Here is a 12293-nt window from a genome sequence, read left to right on the forward strand (position 1 = left end):
GGCGCATCGGCGGGGTCCGCCAGGTCAAGGAGACGCGACGATAGCAGATCTGGCCATGGGAGGAAGGTTGGACCTGGAAGGGAAGAAGAGAAGAGAGAAGCGCGGCGGGGCAGGGCAGGGCGCGGGGGAGAGAAGAGGTCGGTGGCGGCGGAGGAGGAACTATGCAAGGGTTTGAGGGATGCGGTGGGGACTTGATGGTAATTTTTAGTGTCCCCGCTCGCGCCCGTGGTTCTAGAAATTTTGGGATTCCCGCCCGCACGCAGCCGGTGCGTGTGCGAAAAAATGTACGCTCTAGTGGGACCCAGGGATGAAGCAGATTTTTGACGAAAATAAGAATGACCCTCTGGCCAAACTATTTCACTGGACTAACCCTTTTGTGTGGCGGCCTTGCGAGCGCCGCCACACTTGCATGTGTGGCGCCCGAACCCGCCCCAGCCTGACCATCTTCTTCTTCCCTCTTCTTTTCTTCTCTGGAGCCACGGAACCGTCGCCACCGGCCGCCTCTCCTCCCCCCCCCACCACCACCAAATTGTCCAAGAAATCGACGTATCTGACCGGCCAAATCCTTCCCCATCCATTCCTTAAGGTATTCCCCTTCGGTTCCCTTTGATTCATCCAATATTTCCTCCGATTTAATTCGATTTATACATGGAAAGTAGATTTCAAATTTTGGTTAGTGGAATCTACATTGTAGTGTATGTGTTGAAATTCATAGCCTCATGTATGTATGTGTTTGAACCATAGATTTGTTGGAACCCTAGATGTGAAATTTTATATGTATGTGTTGAAATGGCTAATATTTGCTTAGCAAATGCATTCTATTGTCTTCCATATGCCTAGTATTTGCTTAGGAAATGCATTCTATTATCTTACATATGCCTAGTATTTGCTTAGGAATGGCTCATATTTGTTAGGAATGGCTCATAATATGGTGTATTTGTGAAAAAATGTACGATGGTGGCTCCTAGATGATCACTATGACAGGTAACACCGGGTCTATCATATCGCGGAACTAGGGAAGGTACTAATTTTTTTTTTTGTTAACACCTCTTGTTTTATTCCATTAGATATGGTATAATATTATGTGTCTGGATGTGCTTGTAGACTGTTGAGCCCTTGAAGATTCGTTACCACGGTAGCATGAAGGACATGACGTATGACAAGCGGTACACGGAGAACATCGAGCCTACCGGTCTTCTCTCATTCATCTCGCTTGTAAGCCGGGGGTTGTCGAACATGAACGCCGCGGCAATCACCGCGCTTGTCGACCGGTGGAGGCCGGAGACGCATACCTTCCACTTGAGGGCCGGCGAGATGACCCCTACTCTTCAGGATGTTTCCATGATCCTTGGTCTTCCTATTCAGGGCGAGCCATTGTGTATGAACACACTTTTGATGGGTGGCGCGGGTAGATGGAGGATCTTATTGGCATGGCTCCTCCGGAGCCACCAAATAAAAAAGATAGAGCTCTCGCCAGCGTAAAATACAAGTGGATCAAGAATAACTTTGGAAAATGCCCCCTTGGGGCCAACGTGGACACTGTCCGGACATACACCGATGCGTGTAGTTGACACGTCCGTTGGGAACCCCAAGAGGAAGGTGTGATGCGTACAACGGCAAGTTTCCCTCAGTAAGAAACCAAGGTTTAATCGAACCAGTAGGAGTCAAGAAGCACGTTGAAGGTTGATGGCGGCGGGATGTAGTGCGGCGCAACACCGCAGATTCCGGCGCCAACGTGGAACCTCGCACAACACAACCAAAGTACTTTGCCCCAACGAAACAGGTGAGGTTGTCAATCTCACCGGTTTGTTGTAACAAAGGATTAACCGTATTGTGTGGAGGATGATTGTTTGCGAAAAACAGTAGAACAAGTATTGCAAGTAGATTGTATTTCAAGTATAGAGAATTGGACCGGGGTCCACAGTTCACTAGAGGTGTCTCTCCCATAAGATAAACAGACATGTTGGGTGAACAAATTACGGTTGGGCAATTGACAAATAAAGAGGGCATGACCATGCACATACATATTATGATGAGTATAGTGAGATTTAATTGGGCATTACGACAAAGTACATAGACCGCCATCCAAGCATGCATCTATGCCTAAAAAGTCCACCTTCAGAGTTATCATCCGAACCCCCGATACGTCTCCAACGTATCGATAATTTCTTGTGTTCCATGCCACATTATTGATGTTATCTACATGTTTTATGCACACTTTATGTCATATTCGTGCATTTTCTCGGAACTAACCTATTAACAAGATGCCGAAGTGCCGCTCTCGTTTTCTCGCTGTTTTTGGTTTCGGAAATCCTAGTAACGAAATATTCTCGAATCGGACGAAATCAACGCCAAAGTTCCTATTTTCATCGGAAGCATCCGAACACCCGGGAAGGACCGGAGGGGGCCACAGGGCCACCAAACCCTAGGCCGGCGCGGCCGAGGGGGGCCGCGCCGCCCTATGGTGTGGCCCCCCGTCGGCCCTCCCCGCGCCGCCTCTTCGCCTATATAAAGCCCCCGGATCGAAAACCCGATACCAATTGACGAAACCCACGTAAACCTGCCGCAGCCGCCGCCATCGCGAAGCCAAGATCCGGGGGACAGGATCTCTCGTTCCGGCACGCCGCCGGAGCGGGGAAGTGCCCCCGGAAGGCTTCTCCATCGACACCGCTGCCATCTCCACCGCCATCTTCATCACCGCCGTCGCTCCCATGAGGAGGGAGTAGTTCTCCATCGAGGCTCGGGGCTGTACCGGTAGCTATGTGGTTCATCTCTCTCCTATGTAGTTCAATACAATAATCTCATGAGCTGCCTTACATGATTGAGATTCATATGATGATGCTTGTAATCTAGATGTCATTATGCTAGTCAAGTGGGTTTTACTTATGTGATCTCCGGAGACTCCTCGTCCCACGTGTGTAAAGGTGACAGGGTGTGCACCGTGTGGGTCTCTTAGGCTAGATTTCACAGAATACTTACTCATTGAATGGCATAGTGAGGTGCTTATTTATATCTCTTTATGATTGCAGCATGTTTGTATCACAATTTATCTATGTGCTACTCTAGTGATTTGTTATTAAAGTAGTTTATTCCTCCTGCATGTGTGCAAAGGTGACAAGTGCGTGCACCGTGTTAGTACTTGGTTTATGCTATGATCATGATCTCTTGTAGATTATGGAGTTAACTATTGCTATGATATATTGATGTGATCTATTCCTCCTACATATGCATGAAGGTGACAAAGGTGCATGCTATGCTAGTACTTGGTTTAGTCTATTGATCTATCTTACACTAAAGGTTACTTAAACATGAGCATTATTGTGGAGCTTGTTAACTCCGGCATTGAGGGTTCGTGTAATCCTACGCAATATGTTCATCATCCAACAAAAGTGTAGAGTATGCATTTATCTATTCTCGTTATGTGATCAATGTTGAGAGTGTCCACTAGTGAAAGTGTAATCCCTAGGCCTTGTTCCTAAATACTGCCGAGTTACTACCGCTTGTTTACTACTACCGCGTTACTACCGCTGAGTTACTACCGCTTGTTTACCGTTTTACTACGTTACTACCGCCGCAATACCACCACCATCAACTACACGCCAAGCACTTTTCTCGGCACCGTTGCTACCGCTCATACTTATTTATACCACCCGTATTTCACTATCTCTTCGCCGAACTAGTGCACCTATTTGGTGTGTTGGGGACACAAGAGACTTCTTGCTTTGTGGTTGCAGTGGTTGCATGAGAGGGATATCTTTGACCTCTTCCTCCCCGAGTTCGATAAACCTTGGGTATCCACTTAAGGGAAACTTGCCGCTGTTCTACAAACCTCTCGCACTTGGAGGCCCAACACCGTCTACAGGAAAGGAGGGGGAACGTAGACATCAAGCACTTTTCCGGCGCCGTTGCCGGGGAGGAAAGGTAAAAGGCTCTCATACTACGGTCTCGTGTAAAGTATTTTTCTCGGCGCCGTTGTGTGTGTGCTCAAAGCTATTTCCTTTAGATCCCGCAATTGCATCTTGTTGTTTCTTGTTTACACTAGTTTGGCATAATGTACAAGAGTGAGCTTCTTATTCTATTTCCTGATTTAAAACATGGATTGTTTGATGCGAAAATTAAAAAACCTATGAAATCTTCTTTGCATGCCGGTAGTAATATTAGTATGAACGCTTTGAACACCATTGTTGACAATAATATAGAAAGTTCTAAGCTTGGGGAAGCTGGTTTTCATGATCTTTTTAGTCCCCCAAGCATTGAGGAGAAAATTTTCTTTGATGATACTTTGCCTCCTATTTATGATGATTATAATGATAGTGGTCTTTTGGTGCCACCTACTATGGAGAGTGAATTTGATTATGATTACAATATGCCTCCTACACTTGATGAGAATAATAATGATAGCTACTTTGTTGAATTTGCTCCCACTACAACTAATAAAACTGATTATGCTTATGTTGGGAGTAGTAATAATTTTGTGCATGAGACTCATGATAAGAATGTTTCATTTGATAGTTATATTGTTGAGTTTGCTCATGTTGCTACTGAAAGTTATTATGAGAGAGGAAAATATGGTTGTGGAAATTTTCATGTTACTAAAACACCTCTCTATGTGCTGAAATTTTTGATGCTACACTTGTTTTATCTTCCTATGCTTGTTACTTTGCTCTTCATGAACTTGTTTATTTACAAGATTCCCATGCATAGGAAGCATGTTAGACTTAAATATGTTTTGAATTTGCTTCTTGATGCTCTCTTTTGCTTAAAATACTATTTCTTGCGAGTGCATCATTAAAACTACTGAGCCCATCTTAATGGCTAAAAAGAAAGAACTTCTTGGGAGATAACCCATGTGTTATTTTGCTACAGTACTTTGTTTTATATTTGTGTCTTGGAAGTTGTTTACTACTGTAGCAACCTCTCCTTATCTTAGTTTTGAGTTTTGTTGTGCCAAGTTAAGCCGTTGATAGAAAAGTAAGTACTAGATTTGGATTACTGCGCAGTTCCAGATTTCTTTGCTGTCACGAATCTGAGCCCACTGCCCTGCAGGAAGCTCAGAAAATTATGCCAATTTACGAGCATGATCCTCAGATATGTACGCAACTTTCATTCAATTTGAGCATTTTCGTTTGAGCAAGTCTGGTGGCCTAATAAAATCCATCTTTACGGACTGTTCTGTTTTGACAGATTCTGCCTTTTATTTCGCATTGCCTCTTTTGCTATGTTGGATGAATTTCTTTGATCCATTAATGTCCAGTAGCTTTATGCAATGTCCAGAAGTGTTAAGAATGATTGTGTCACCTCTGAACATGTTAATTTTTATTGTCCACTAACCCTCTAATGAGTTGTTTCGAGTTTGGTGTGGAGGAAGTTTTCAAGGGTCAAGAGAGGAGGATGATATACTATGATCAAGAAGAGTGAAAGCTCTAAGCTTGGGGATGCACCCGGTGGTTCACCCCTGCATATATCAAGAAGACTCAAGCTGTCTAAGCTTGGGGATGCCCAAGGCATCCCCTTCTTCATCGACAACATTATCAGGTTCCTCCCCCGAAACTATATTTTTATTCCATCACATCTTATGTGCTTTTTCTTGGAGCGTCCGTTTGTTTGCTTTTGTTTTTGTTTGTGTTTGAATAAATTGGATTACATCATGCTTGTGTGGGAGAGAGACACGCTCCGCTGGTTCGTATGAACACATGTGTTCTTAGCTCATAATATTCATGGCGAAGTTTCCTCTTCGTTAAATTGTTATATGGTTGGAATTGGAAAATGATACATGTAGTAATTGCTATAATGTCTTGGGTAATGTGATACTTGGCAATTGTTGTGCTCATGTTTAAGCTCTTGCATCATATACTTTGCACCTATTAGTGAAGAAATACATAGAGCATGCTAAAATTTGGTTTGCATAATTGGTTTCTCTAAGGTCTAGATAATTTCTAGTATTGAGTTTGAACAACAAGGAAGACGGTGTAGAGTCTTATAATGTTTTCAATATGTCTTTTATGTGAGTTTTGCTGCACCAGTTCATCCTTGTGTTTGTTTCAAATAACCTTGCTAGCCTAAACCTTGTATCGAGAGGGAATACTTCTCATGCATCCAAATACTTGAGCCAACACTATGCCATTTGTGTCCACCATACCTACCTACTACATGGTATTTCTCCGCCATTCCAAAGTAAATTGCTTGAGTGCTACCTTTAAACAATTCAAAATTTATTACCTCTTATTTGTGTCAATGTTTTATAGCTCATGAGGAAGTATGTGGTGTTTATCTTTCAATCTTGTTGGGCAACTTTCACCAATGGACTAGTGGCTTCATCCGCTTATCCAATAATTTTGCAAAAAGAGCCGGCAATGGGATTCCCAGTCCCAAATTAACAAACTAAAAATAGACACTCCTCCATGGTATGTGATTGTTGGACGGCACCCGAAGGATTCTGGTTAGCCATGGCTTGTGTAAGCAAAGGTTGGGAGGAGTGTCATCATAATAAAACTAAAATAAAAAGGTACTCCTTCATGGTATGAGATTGTTGAGCAGTGCACCCGAGGATTCGGTTAGCCATGGTTTGTGAAAGAAAGGTTGGAAGGAGTGCCATCCAAAAATAAAATAAAATGGGAGCCGCTCTTTGAAGGTTTGTCCGGCAAGGGGGTTAGAGTACCCGCTACCATTCGTTGACAACAACAAACACCTCTCAAAACTTTACTTTTATGCTCTCTTTATGTTTTCAAAATCAAAGCTCTAGCACAAATATAGCAATCGATGCTTTTCCTCTATGAGGACCATTCTTTTACTTTTATTGTTGAGTCAGCTCACCTATTTCTCTCCACCTCAAGAAGCAAACACTTGTGTGAACTGTGCATTGATTCTTACATATTTGCATATTGCACTTGTTATATTGCTTTGCATTGACAATTATCCATGAGATATACATGTTACAAGTTGAAAGCAACCGCTGAAACTTCATCTTCCTTTGTGTTGCTTCAATGCCTTTACTTTGAATTATTGCTTTATGAGTTAACTCTTATGCAAGACTTATTGATGCTTGTCTTGAAGTGCTATTCATGAAAAGTCTTTGCTATATGATTCAGCTTGTTTACTCATGTCATACACATTGTTTTGATCGCTGCATTCTCTACATATGCTTTACAAATAGTATGATCAAGTTTATGATGGCATGTCACTCCGTAAATTATCTTTGTTATCGTTTTACCCGCTCGGGACGAGCAGTAACTAAGCTTGGGGATGCCGATACGTCTCCAACGTATCGATAATTTCTTGTGTTCCATGCCACATTATTGATGTTATCTACATGTTTTATGCACACTTTATGTCATATTCGTGCATTTTCTCGGAACTAACCTATTAACAAGATGCCGAAGTGCCGCTCTCGTTTTCGCTGTTTTTGGTTTCGTAAATCCTAGTAACGAAATATTCTCGAATCGGACGAAATCAACGCCAAAGTTCCTATTTTCATCTGAAGCATCCGTAACACCCGGAAGGACCGGAGGGGGCCACAGGGCCACCAAACCCTAGGCCGGCGCGGCCGGAGGGGGCCGCGCCGCCCTATGGTGTGGCCCCCCGTCGGCCCTCCCGCGCCGCCTCTTCGCCTATATAAAGCCCCCGGATCAGAAAACCCGATACCAATTGACGAAACCCACGTAAACCTGCCGCAGCCGCCGCCATCGCGAAGCCAAGATCCGGGGGACAGGATCTCCGTTCCGCACGCCGCCGGAGCGGGGAAGTGCCCCCGAAGGCTTCTCCATCGACACCGCCGCCATCTCCACCGCCATCTTCATCACCGCCGTCGCTCCCATGAGGAGGGAGTAGTTCTCCATCGAGGCTCTGGGCCGTACCGGTAGCTATGTGGTTCATCTCTCTCCTATGTAGTTCAATACAATAATCTCATGAGCTGCCTTACATGATTGAGATTCATATGATGATGCTTGTAATCTAGATGTCATTATGCTAGTCAAGTGGGTTTTACTTATGTGATCTCCGGAGACTCCTCGTCCCACGTGTGTAAAGGTGACAGTGTGTGCACCGTGTGGGTCTCTTAGGCTAGATTTCACAGAATACTTACTCATTGAATGGCATAGTGAGGTGCTTATTTATATCTCTTTATGATTGCAGCATGTTTGTATCACAATTTATCTATGTGCTACTCTAGTGATTTGTTATTAAAGTAGTTTATTCCTCCTGCATGTGTGCAAAGGTGACAAGTGCGTGCACCGTGTTAGTACTTGGTTTATGCTATGATCATGATCTCTTGTAGATTATGGAGTTAACTATTGCTATGATATATTGATGTGATCTATTCCTCCTACATATGCATGAAGGTGACAAGTGTGCATGCTATGCTAGTACTTGGTTTAGTCTATTGATCTATCTTACACTAAAGGTTACTTAAACATGAGCATTATTGTGGAGCTTGTTAACTCCGGCATTGAGGGTTCGTGTAATCCTACGCAATATGTTCATCATCCAACAAAAGTGTAGAGTATGCATTTATCTATTCTCGTTATGTGATCAATGTTGAGAGTGTCCACTAGTGAAAGTGTAATCCCTAGGCCTTGTTCCTAAATACTGCCGAGTTACTACCGCTTGTTTACTACTACCGCGTTACTACCGCTGAGTTACTACCGCTTGTTTACTGTTTTACTACGTTACTATCGCTGCAATACCACCACCATCAACTACACGCCAAGCACTTTTCTCGGCACCGTTGCTACCGCTCATACTTATTTATACCACCTCGTATTTCACTATCTCTTCGCCGAACTAGTGCACCTATTTGGTGTGTTGGGGACACAAGAGACTTCTTGCTTTGTGGTTGCAGTGGTTGCATGAGAGGGATATCTTTGACCTCTTCCTCCCCGAGTTCGATAAACCTTGGGTATCCACTTAAGGGAAACTTGCTGCTGTTCTACAAACCTCTGCACTTGGAGGCCCAACACTGTCTACAGGAAAGGAGGGGGAACGTAGACATCACCCCCTCCAGTATTAAGTTGCTAACAACAGACAATTGCATTAAGTATTGCGCGTAATGTAATCAGTAACTACATCCTTGAACATAGCACCAATGTTTTATCCCTAGTGGCAACATCACATCCACAACATTATAACTTTCTTCACTGTCCCAGATATCAATGGAGGCATGAACCCACTATCGAACATAAATACTCCCTCTTGGAGTTACAAGCATCTACTTGGCCAGAGCATCTACTAGTAACGGAGAGCATGCAAGATCATAAACAACACATAGACATAACTTTGATAATCAACATAACAAGTATTCTCTATTCATCGGATCCCAACAAACGCAACATATAGAAATTACAGATAGATGATCTTGATCATGTTAGGCAGCTCACAAGACCCGACAATGAAGCACAATGGGGAGAAGACAACCATCTAGCTACAGCTATGGACCCATAGTCCAGGGGTAGACTACTCACACATCACTCCGGAGGCGACCATGGCGGTGTAGAGTCCTTCGGGAGATGAATCCCCTCTCCGGCAGGGTGCCGGAGGCGATCTCCTGGATCCCCCGAGATGGGATCGGCGGCGGCGGCGTCTCAGTAAGGTTTTCCGTATCGTGGCTCTCGGTACCGGGGGTTTCGCGATGGAGGCTTTAAGTAGGCGGAAGGGCAAGTCAGGGAGGGGCACGAGGGGCCCACACCACGTGGCCGCGCGGCCAAGGGGGCCGCGCCGCCTAGGGTTTGGCCACCTCGTGGCCCCACTTCGTCTCCTCTTCGGTCTTCTGGAAGCTTCGTGGCAAAATAGGACCCTGGGCGTTGATTTCGTCCAATTCCGAAAATATTTCGTTATTATGATTTCTGAAACCAAAAACAGCAGAAAACGACAGAATCGGCACTTCGGCATCTTGTTAATAGGTTAGTTCCGGAAAATGCACGAATATGACATAAAGTGTGCATAAAACATGTAGATAACATCAATAATGTGGCATGGAACATAATAAATTATCGATACGTCGGAGACGTATCAGCATCCCCAAGCTTAGTTCTGCTCGTCCCGAGCAGGTAGAACGATAACACAGATAATTTCTGGAGTGACATGCCATCATAACCTTGATCATACTATTTGTAAAGCATATGTGGTGAATGCAGCGATCAAAACAATGTATATGACATGAGTAAACAAGTGAATCATATAGCAAAGACTTTTCATGAATAGCACTTCAAGACAAGCATCAATAAGTCTTGCATAAGAGTTAACTCATAAAGCAATAATTCATAGTAAAGGTATTGAAGCAACTCAAAAGAAGATTAAGTTTCAGCGGTTGCTTTCAACTTGTAACATGTATATCTCATGGATATTGTCAACATAGAGTAATATAATAAGTGCAATATGCAAATATGTAGGAATCAATGCACAGTTCACACAAGTGTTTGCTTCTTGAGGTGGAGAGAAATAGGTGAACGGACTCAACAATGAAAGTAAAAGAATGGTCCTTCAAAGAGGAAAAGCATCGATTGCTATATTTGTGCTAGAGCTTTGATTTTGAAAACATGAAACAATTTTGTCAACGGTAGTAATAAAGCATATGTATCATGTAAATTATATCTTACAAGTTGCAAGCCTCATGCATAGTATACTAATAGTGCCCGCACCTTGTCCTAATTAGCTTGGACTACCGGATCATCACAATGCACATGTTTTAACCAAGTGTCACAAAGGGGTACCTCTCTTTGCTTCCATTCTGAGCGCCTCTGTCCTCCCTGATCGATCCCCTCGCCTCGCCTCTCCTTCCGGCCGGCCGCTCGTCCATGACGTCCCGCCTGCTCGCGCGCCTCTCCTCCTTCTGGCCGTACGCCCATCGACGCCGTCCTGCTTGCTCCCGCTCTTCATCGTTCCCGCAGGTCGAAGGCCCTCCGGCCCTCTCATCCTTCCAACCGGCCCGCCGGCGACAGCTCGCGGCGACGCGCCTTGTGCTCCCATGCCGACGACTTCCAATTCCAGCAAGCAGGAACGGGCGGCATATTTCGTTGGCATGGCGTGTCCCGTGATCCCTGTGACCGGAGCGGTCCAAAAAATAAGACAAAACCAACCGGTACAATGGCAAAACTGTGTATTATGCGATTTGGTGGGAGGGTAAAATCGTCCAAATAAAAGTTGGACGAAAATTTTGGCAGAAACCTTAGCTCCTTTATTATTAGGTATAGATATGTGGTATTGATTGTCAAAAAAAAAAGTGAGCATTTTAAGCTTCTGCAATTTTATGGTGGGATCGGCCTCCATGGCAATGGCCGGCATTGCCTGGCGCGCCCCGTATCATTTGCCTCCTGATATCAAACGCCTCCCGGATTTTCCGTCGTCAACTATGGTCCACGGCAGGCACGTCCCTCCCACGCTCTTCCCGTCCCATCCCATCCGTCCGCGACGGCGCGCGTCGTGCGATCGCACGTCCTCGCTCCCTTCTCTCCCACGTCCTGCCCCTGCGCTTCCATAAATCTCCACTTTCCTACGAGGGAACGCCTTACACCGACGCTTCCTTTCCCTAGAAGCAACCGGCCGGCCCCACTACCAAACCCATCCGCCTGCTGTTTCCAGAGTGTTTCTCGAGTTCGCCATGGGTAAAGGCAGCCGTCGTCGGGGCGTCGGCGGCGGCGGCGGAGAGGCAAGGGGACGCGGAACGGTGAGCGAGAACGACCTCCAGCGAGTTGCGGCGAAAATTACCGACCTCGCCACCCAACTCGGGTTCGTCATTACCGACGTGGGCACGCGTGCACCCACTACGACCCCAACGCCGCCTCGCCACTCTGGGCGAGGTTTTGCTGGTAGCGGCGGCGGAGGGGGAAGGGGTAGGGGACGCGGGCCGGTGAGCGCGGACGGCGTCGAGCGAGTCGGTACGTGTGCAGCCGTCCCGATCGACCCCTTTGTTGCCTCGCCATTCTTGGCGAGGTTTTGCTCTACGCTCGAGGTCTCTAACTAATGGCGGCACGCGGTGTGTCCTTCCTCCTCTTCGCGCGTGTAGGCACCGGCCGCTTGACGTCGCCGCAGAGGAAGTTCATCTTGGCATGTTCGGATGGCGACGTCGACCGCATAAAGGGTAAAGATCCTTCCCCTCTAATGGCCTTGCTCTTGGATTGGGTTTTAGAGCATGTCTAACAGGCCCCGTATTTTTTCGCCCCGTATAACACGAGTAAAGGGCCCTGTATCCGGTTTTCGCCGGCCAAAAACTCGGACGAGCTAGCAGAGCCCGTATCCCCACCCCGTAAAACAGAATAGCTCGTCCGAGTTTCCGGCCCCTCAAAACAGGGTTTTAGACAGCA

The sequence above is a fragment of the Lolium rigidum genome, chromosome 3 (genome assembly GCF_022539505.1).
Source record: "Lolium rigidum isolate FL_2022 chromosome 3, APGP_CSIRO_Lrig_0.1, whole genome shotgun sequence".
Lineage (NCBI taxonomy): Eukaryota > Viridiplantae > Streptophyta > Magnoliopsida > Poales > Poaceae > Lolium > Lolium rigidum.